This window comes from Chelonoidis abingdonii, chromosome 20 (genome assembly GCF_003597395.2).
Source record: "Chelonoidis abingdonii isolate Lonesome George chromosome 20, CheloAbing_2.0, whole genome shotgun sequence".
Classification (NCBI taxonomy): domain Eukaryota; kingdom Metazoa; phylum Chordata; order Testudines; family Testudinidae; genus Chelonoidis; species Chelonoidis abingdonii.
The window spans coordinates 17,912,200-17,921,230 of NC_133788.1; the positions used below are offsets into that span (position 1 = coordinate 17,912,200).

A 9,031-nucleotide genomic window follows, 5' to 3' on the forward strand; every position below is an offset into this window, starting at 1 on the left:
TACAGAATCCTCTTCACGTTTCACGTGTCCAGCTCTGATCACCACGGGTGGCGATGCAGTTCAAATGCAAAAGTATCTCCTGCATTGAACCTTACGGGAGATAGCAGATGTTATCGCTGTATGGTGAGACAAATCTCTTTTATCAGAGCTCCGTTAAAGAACAGGAAATGCCAAAGCCTTTGAAAAATAAACTACAGGATACACAGCGGTGCGTGACAACAGTAACGGGAAGCCAGACACTCAAACGGATGGTCATGGAGGGAGGGAGGGGGTAATGAGGACTACAGCTACCAGTCTCCACAGCGGTCTCTGAAAATATTTGCATTTTTGGCTGCGCGCCCAATGTCTGCAGCGTAATACACGGTGTCTTGCGTGGTTCACGGAACAGCTCGTCAGTTTTTTTCCCCCTCCAGCACGGTAAAAAAAAGTGAAATAAATAATTCCTTGAGTACTGTAAATGTCACCCTCTGTGTACTGAATGCTGCTGGCAGACGCGATGCTGCTGCGGTGAAGAGCAGTATCCGCTCCTCTGCCCCCTCCCCAGGGGTAGACGGCTGCCCAGTGATTGCTCCTGGCTGAGTGTGGCCGGGGGCTCCGGGGTGAAAATGGGAATGACTCCCTTTTTCTGACAGTGAATGGTACAGAACGCCTGGTAACTGTCTCTTCATCTTATCACCTGGGGGCTGAGCTTCATCAGACCCCTTCCTCTCTTGCGTAAAGAAAAGATTCTGAACTGCATGGACTGTCATAGCCCATGGTGGCTCCCTCCCCCTCATTGATCTCAGTAACTACTCTGTGATTCTTATTCATGCATTCTTCATAACATCATGCCAACAATGGGTGGGGGGGGCACTGCTGTGGTAGCCCAGGTAGGTGGGAAGCAACGGTTGCGTTACTTGCAGCGGCTCCCTCTGTGAATACTGATGCGGAGCAGCTGCGCTGTGCTACACTGATTTTAATACACTGTATCCTATTCTTGTCTGGACTGACTCTATTTTTATTAACCGTAAAGGGCAGGATTGACCCAGTCCCAAGTGAGTTAATCCCCATTTTCCTTTCAAAAATTTACACAGGGTTATTATCCGTTCTGTCCCATTTACTGGTGAGTGTAACAAAAAGAGGGAGATGGTAACAGTTTCTGCTGTTTCCAGTAGTACTGTACCATCTACCACCAGGAAAGGAGCAGATTTTCAAGTAGCAATAATCACACCTCAGATTAACTTCATTGGTTATGATACTGCCACTGTGCAAAGCTCTAATGCTCCTCAGTGCTGCAGATTCGCCTCTGTCAGTAGCATTCAGTAAAAGAGGGTGACATTGTAAGTACTCAAGGATTGCTTTATTTAACTTTCATTTCTCGTGCTGGGGTAGGGGAAGGAAACTGATAGCTGTTCCGTGAACCATAAAAGACACCGTGTTGTAAGCTACAGACACTGGGCGCTAAGCCAAGAATGCAAATAGTTTTAAGAGACTGCTGAGGACTGTGGGATAGCGGGAGTCCTCAGCACCCCCGTTCTGTCCTCCATGATCCCCCGGCCCTGATGCAAATGTTAATGGTCACGGGGGGTTCTGGGTAAACGTCGTCAGTCATTCCTTGCTCCGGGAAAACATCAGCAGACAGTCCTTTCGCACATTTTTCTCCTGGATTGCCCTTGCAGAAACAATAGCACGGCAGCACTAGAGACCGTCGGCTTTTTGTTTTTCCCGTCACATTTGTGTACTAGATGCCGTGGAGACAGAGGCGACACTCGAGCGCTACACACCAGCATTCAATTGCTTTTGCAATGATAGCAGAGATGGTTACCAGTCGTTCTGTACCGTCTACTGCCAGAGAAAACTGGCAATGACATGACGGTTATCTCTCCTTCTCTAAACTGTCCGCTGCTATCATGAGTGCCCTGGCTAAAATCAGCCGGGGGCGCAACGCAAAAGCAAACTTGGGATTGACTCACTGGCCACTGAGTCAATCCCTCCCTTATGCTGTCTAAAAATAGAGTCAGTCCTGACTACAAGAAGAGTCAAAGCAGCAGAGAATCCTGTGGCACCTTACAGACTAACAGACGTCTGTTAGTCTATAAGGTGCCACAGGATTCTCTGCTGCTTTTACAGATCCAGACTAACACGGCTACTCCTCTGAAGGAAGAGTCAAGTGTATTAGAAGAGCGCAGCTACTCCATGGCTGTATTAACAGGGGGTTCTCCCGCAAGAACCGCACTCATTGCTTCACTTCTCTCCCAACTCTGCAGCTACCGTGGCAGGGCCCACCCCCCATTTCTGTCATGCAGTCGTGAGGCATGGCGTGTTAATTCAATAATTTCTGGTGAACATTTCATCTCGGTCTTTTCTTCTCCGCGTATTCACTAGCACACGCTCGTGATGGCAAGGGACTTCTGAGAATGTGCAGCTGCATGGGGAAGGCAAACAGGGTGATAAGTTGTGAAAGATACTTTTCAGAGCAATGATAGTATCTCTTTCACATAGAACATATCCACCTTACAAGAGCACTTGATCTCTCTACAGTCGCATTTGTAGCGTTTAAATATTCAGTGTCCTGTGTGACTGTGTGGCACACACACAGACGAAGGTACGGCCAAGTACGTCCGATGGCGATGGGTAAGTGAGGCTTTACAAATTTTGACTTCTCCGCCGTCATAATACACAATGATCTATTGATGCTTGTCCTGTTAAAGAGGAGCCTGCCAAAGCCGCAAACCGGCCTCTTTCACATCCACACACAGCGCATGTCCTATCATCTAACGATCACTGCTAGTGACACCCTAGCATCACCCCCGCATCGCGTTGCTGGTAGCAGGGAAGAATCTGCTTGCCAGACACGCTGAAAAACCGTCGGCCTATCTCTCCTCCATCCCCCCGTCTGGGCCAGTAGCATAAATCGCCATGTTGCCCCTGTTACTTCCTGATGTTCTACAAGGTAACAATGGATGATTCTCTCTCCTGACAATAGACCGCAGGAAAGGCAGATCGTTTGGTTATGCAATGCTTCAGTGCAATGCTTCAATGCCTGCCGTACAAATGTCCTTGGCAAGATGGCAGAGGCGTTGAAAAGTTACCTACTATGGGGGAACGGAGAAGGTGTCTTGGCCAGAATGTTTTCTTGGCATATACAATAAAGCGGTTTTGAGTTCTCCGTGTCGGATTCATCGGAATCTAATTTGGAGGAGTTTTCACTCTCTCCAGACATGTTAACGAAATGTCCACAGAGATGGGGCTGCGACCTGCAGCAAAAAGGCCCTGGTGTCAATGGATCGTACAAAAACAGTTCTTGTTAATCCGTGTTTGGTAACAGAATGAGGGACACTTACGCAGGGAGGTCGCATTCCATGGCTTCACTGTTGGCCTTCCTCGGTTGGGAGCGCAGGGACTTGTGATTTGTCTTGGGTCTTTCAAAAGATCCTGGCTGTTGGGGTGTACGGACTGCTGTTGTGCTATTACGACGTGTCTATCTTATCCTCAAATTCGTGCTCCATCTTGCCCTCGGCTAACTCTCAGCACAGACACTTGGAATATTGTCACTCCCGCAAAGTCCTGAATCCCAAGAGACAGGGGTGGGGCGCCACTGGTAGCGTGACCCAAATTGCACTGTAAGTTCAGTCATAGAGCGGCTAATGTTTCGAGGCTCAACAGCGCGTACACTTACGTTGCTTTCTGGCGGGTTCTGTAACCCTGTCTAGATCCTTGAGCTTTTCAGCGGCACTGAGGGAGTCTCTGCTGTAGACTTCTATAAGCATTAGAGACGTTGAAATTCTTGTCAAATACTGTGGTCATTTCGTTTTGGAACGCAGTGGCTGTTGAGCACTGAGGTCCTCACACGAGCGGATCAGATCCAGAACCCACCTCTGTGTGGTCCAAAGCTGGCGCTCTTCTTCGAATAGTCAGGAGACTGGCATTGGTGAGAGTGCAATGAGTCTCGTGTGGTCACTGTGTGTGTGCTGATCCCCTTCAAAGTGGACCCAATCAGGAAATGGAATTCAAAGTTCGCGGAGGATTCCAAGGCTTTTTCCTGTTACTTGGCCACGTGGCATCAGACAGCTTAAGCGTCCGAGTGCTATCATGAGTGCCCTGTGGACAACTGGTTCTGAAACCCAAACATTGGGAGTGGCTCACTGGCAAGAAGTCAATCGGGTCCGTGGTGTCGTAAAAATTGAGTTGGTCCAGCGGACTGTGTATGGAGTAGTTAGCCAGGACGGTTACTGCCTGCCCAAGTCCCGAAGAGGGATAAACAGAATGATTGGAAGGATGTGGTAGCAAAGTACAGGAAGATGCCACTGTGAACGATCTGAGAGGGCTAGGCAGGAAGACCGGTTGGAGAGATGCAACGCTGGATCTGCTGCGTGCTCAAATGAAATCCTCCAACGCATGGTGGATCTTCAGGAAGAGCAGCACAGTAGCAGAGTGCCGCTGCAACCCCTGTATAACCTCCCTGCAAGCCACGTCCCATATCTCCCTCACCCAGACGTGTAAGAACCGTGTGGGGAAGGCTTTCGCACCCGCCTACTCCTCCACACCCCTGGAGAGTTCAAGGAAAAGGCTGTAATTATGCTACAATGTGCTTAATAGCCTTTCCTTCCCTCCTTCCCAAAGCACAGCAGCCAGGGACACCTTCCTAATTCTCTGCCTTTTTTATAGTTCCTTTGTAATAAAGAAACATTGAAAGGGGAGGGTGGGTTGTTACAGGGAAATCTAGTAAGGAAAAACTCATGATTTTTAACAAATGCATATTACTTTTAATGAATAATAAATGATTTTTTAAACGATACAGAATTTATTTCCTTCGCCAACCTGTAATGAAAAGGGGGAGGTGGGTTGCTTACACTGAATAAGTCCATCAAGTGCGGAGGTTCATCAAGGGGAGCAAACAGTCACATCTACCCTGGGCCGTGCTGAAACTGGTTTTCAAGGCTTCTCTGATGCGCAGCGCTCCAGGTGTGCTCTTCTAATCGCCCTGGTCTTCGGCTGCTCGTACTCAGCGGCCAGTGATTTGCCTCAGCCTCCCACCACCCATAAATGTCTTCCCTGAGTCTCACAAAGATTGTGGAGCACACAGCAAGCAGCAATAGCAACGCGGGACATTGGTTGGCTGAGGTCTGGAGCGAGTAAGTAATGATCGCCAGCGACCCTTTAAACGGCAAATCACATCTACCATCTCGGCAACTTGCTCAGCCTGTAGTGAACAGCTCCTGACCACTGTCCAGGCTGCCAGTGTATGGCTTCATGGCCATGGCATCAAGGGTAGGTCGGGTCCCCAGGTAACTATAGGTTACAATTCCCAACGGTTATTTTCTGGTCTGGGAAGTAATTCCTTGCTGCAGCCGTTTAAACAGACTAGTGCTCCTGAAGACGCGAGTGTCATGAACCCTTCCTGCCATCCCACGTGGAGTGTGGGTGAACGTCCCTTGTGGTCCACCAGTGCTTGCAGCACCATTGAAAAGTACCCCTTGCGGTTCAAGTACTGGTGCCCTGGGGCCAAGATAGGGATATGGTTCCATCTATGGCCCCACCACAGTTCGAAAACCCATTGCAGCAAAGCCATCCACTATCACCTGCACGTTTCCCAGAGTCACAACCTTTCGTAGCAGCAGCTTAACGATTGCTTTGGCTACTTGCATCACTGCAGCCCCCACAGTAGATTTGCCCACTCCAATTGATTTCCGACTGACCGGTAGCGTGTCTGGCATTGCAAGCTCCAGAGGGCTATTGCCACTCGCTTCTCCACTGTGAGGGCTGCTTTCATGTTTGTATTACGGCGTTTCAGGGCAGGGAAAGCATGTCACAAAAGTTCTAAGAAAGTGCTCTTACGCATGCGAAAGTTTCGCCAGCCCCTGCGAATCGTCCCACCCGTCAAAACAATGCGGTCCCACCCGTCTGTGCTTGTTTCCCGTGCCCAAATTCGGCGTTCAATGGGTAGTAGATGCCCCGTTAATAGCAGTAGCTCCAAACGCTGGGGCCAGCGGTTATGGAGAATTCTGCCTCCATCTCGTCATCGCTGTTCCTCGCCACTCAGCAATAGCTGCTCCTCCTCTCCTCCTGCCTTTGCAGTTCATTGTTCAGTATAGTCAGCCGAGAGTACGCGAGGTGTTGACATACGGTCAGGATACCATTTGTGATCTCAGGGTCCATGATTGCTGTGCTATGCGTCTTTGCTACTGCACTCCGCGAAAAACGCGCCAAAGGCTGTCTGCTGCCTCCACAAAGGAGGGGTGAGGCTGTACCCAGCACCACCCGGGCAATGTTTTCTGCCCATCAGGCACTGTGCTCTCAACACCGGAAGTGGGAACTATGGGATAGCTGAGGAACAGCTACCCACAGTGCACCGCTCCTGAAATCGATGGTAGCCTTGGACCATGGACACAAGCAATCGATTTTGTGATTGCATTGTGGACGCGCAAAACCGATTTTATAACATCGGTTTCGTAATATCGGTTTAAACTACTTCGAAATAATCGTGCAGTGTAGACGTACCCTAACAAAATGATTGTAGTGAATCTCTTCTAATTAAACTGAAAACTGCTGTTTACTGGGGGGTGTGAATAAGTAGATTCTAGTTAGTATACTGGGGTTTAATTTATTTCCCTAGAAAATTAAGTTGGAGGAAGTTTAGAATTTTTGATATTTTGTGTTTTAATGTTTTTAAATGTCCATTTTACTAATGCAAGCTACATTCACACTCAAATTGTTAGATTTGCTTTTGCTACAAAATGATTCTCTCATTAATAAAAATGTACAGGCAATAGTATGTAAGCCTAAACTATCCTCAGATTGATTCCCAGTACGTAGATACTTCCTTTGTATGGGTAAATTTAGCAACAAGCGATGGCTTATTCAGAATGATAGTTTATAAATCTATTCACTTTAACTTCCAGGTATAAGTGATAATACCAGCATTCTTCATCAGGGTACCGTGAGAATTAGTTAATCGCACTGAAGTTATAAAACACTGCTTAAGTAGTACTAACGATAAGATTTTTCTTATATTTTTTGATTGACTGGTAGGGAGTACCCATCAATCACACCTGAATCAGCCACATGAATTACAATGATCTCTGCAAAAGAGAGTTCCAAACTCTTTAGCAGTCCACAAAGCACTTCTGACTCCAGGAAACTTAATGACTATTATTCACGTGCCAGCAACGTGCTTGGAATTGTACAAGACACAGCATACGAGGCTCTTGTCTCTTGTAGTCTAAAGGCAGAATCCTACTTTGGAATTTGCTAGTGTGGATCATGTTATTCAAGGGGACTCCACAGAAGAGATCTGATGCAGGATTTGGGCCTAAAAAATACACAGAAGACAAGCTCTACTGGAAAACTCAGAGTAGGGAATAATTTGATATTATAAATGTTAACGCACTTGTGGACATCATATACAATGAGACAATATCTATATTTAAAGATACTAAATTACTACTTTAAGTATCCTGCTAATTAGATTAGTAGATAATAAATTAAGTACTTAATCCTTTGGAATGGTCGAGGATTGCCTGTACCACTATGACATTTCACTACTAAAAACTCACGGGGGAGGGGAGATATTTCAAGAATTTCTATTAGACTAAATGACTAAAAAATGCTTTAATTTAAGGCAATTTTAAGACGCAACCTCAGTTACTTTCTTTACCTGCCAAGACCACAGACACAACTTTCCGAATTGATAATTCTCTCAAATGCTAGTTGTCTCAGCTTTATCTTTCTTAGAAGAAATGTCATAGAAAGTAAGAAAATAAAACATGCAAACCAAAGCAATCTCGTGAAAATGTGATCATCAAGCAAGTAGGAAAGAGAGATGCTCGTGTTTTCAAGAAAAATAAAGAACTTAATTTTAAACACTGCCCTTTGGATATCACTGAATTAATGTATCTATTAGTGAAGATTCCCTGATTTCAATAGCCAGTTACAATATCTGCAACATGTTTCAGTTTTAATGTTTAGTTAGCCTTTATAGGTTAAACTGGGGAGTCTGAGGTGACTGACGTCCATGGTGCCTGCAGCCATATGCATGATACATGCCACTGGCAAGCAGGGCCACCAGGGAGATGGGGAGGGCAGGGGCCATTTGCCCAGGCCCTTCCATTGAGAGAGCCCACAAATCAATGCATGGACTGACAACCCCTGTGCAGTAGGTCACAATGCCACTCACTCAAATTTGCCCTGTACACCATCTTCATCTGTGGAGCGACAGAAGGGCCAAACCTGCGCATCACTGTGACCCTGTGCACCAGATCACAAAGCCCAGGGTGGGGAGCCGGGCTTGGCCCTGCGGGACAACAACCACAGCTGAAGGGTGTGCATGAGAGGTGGGCTCACTCTCCAGTCCAGGCGGGGGGAGCATGGTGCAGACTTGGTGGGTGAGGCGCTGGGTCCAGCGGCTGCAGTGAGGACGGTTCCACAGAGATTGGCAGTGATGCCTGGGATCTCTCTGGCCCACATGGGACAAGCATGGACCATGTGAAAGATTTCTGGGGGGCACTTCAGATTGAAAGTAGGACCTCTTGCACAGTATCATCATTAGTCTGTTTTACTTGAGCTAAAGGACTAAGTTCCCTAGCTGACGGCTGTAGCAAACTCACCCGCTTATTCAAACCAGACTCTAGAGAGGGACAAAGACCCAGAAAGAAGCAATGTGTGAACGCTTAAGAAATGTGTTTCTTGGCACATTAATATGAGGTGTCATGATGATTTTTTCACCCGATTCTCTTGTTTTCGCATGTCATACCAAGGACATGAAGGAAATGGGTACTTCACACTCGCTGAAGTGCATTCTTTTATTAATCATATGAAAGAAGTAATCACATCAACACTTGAACCTGAAAGCAAATTGACATACATCATTTATTTCAAACTGTACCACTAACATGAAAAATCTTAACTTCAGCAGTTCTGTTTTTCTTTTTGGTGTGGCAACCAGCTTTAATAAAAAAATAGAAGGCAGATGATTTTTTGTAACAGCTAAAGGAAACTTATTACTGTCTCGAGTGAAATTTCTGTAAACAAAAAGATTATTTCCCTTTCTTAT

General features: G+C 46.6%; 1 pseudogene; it reads right to left on the bottom strand.

Annotated features, from left to right (window-relative positions):
• Window positions 1-1,098: 1,098 nt before the first annotated feature.
• On the bottom strand, window positions 1,099-1,255 carry LOC142045794 (U4 spliceosomal RNA; annotated as a pseudogene).
• Window positions 1,256-9,031: the final 7,776 nt, after the last annotated feature.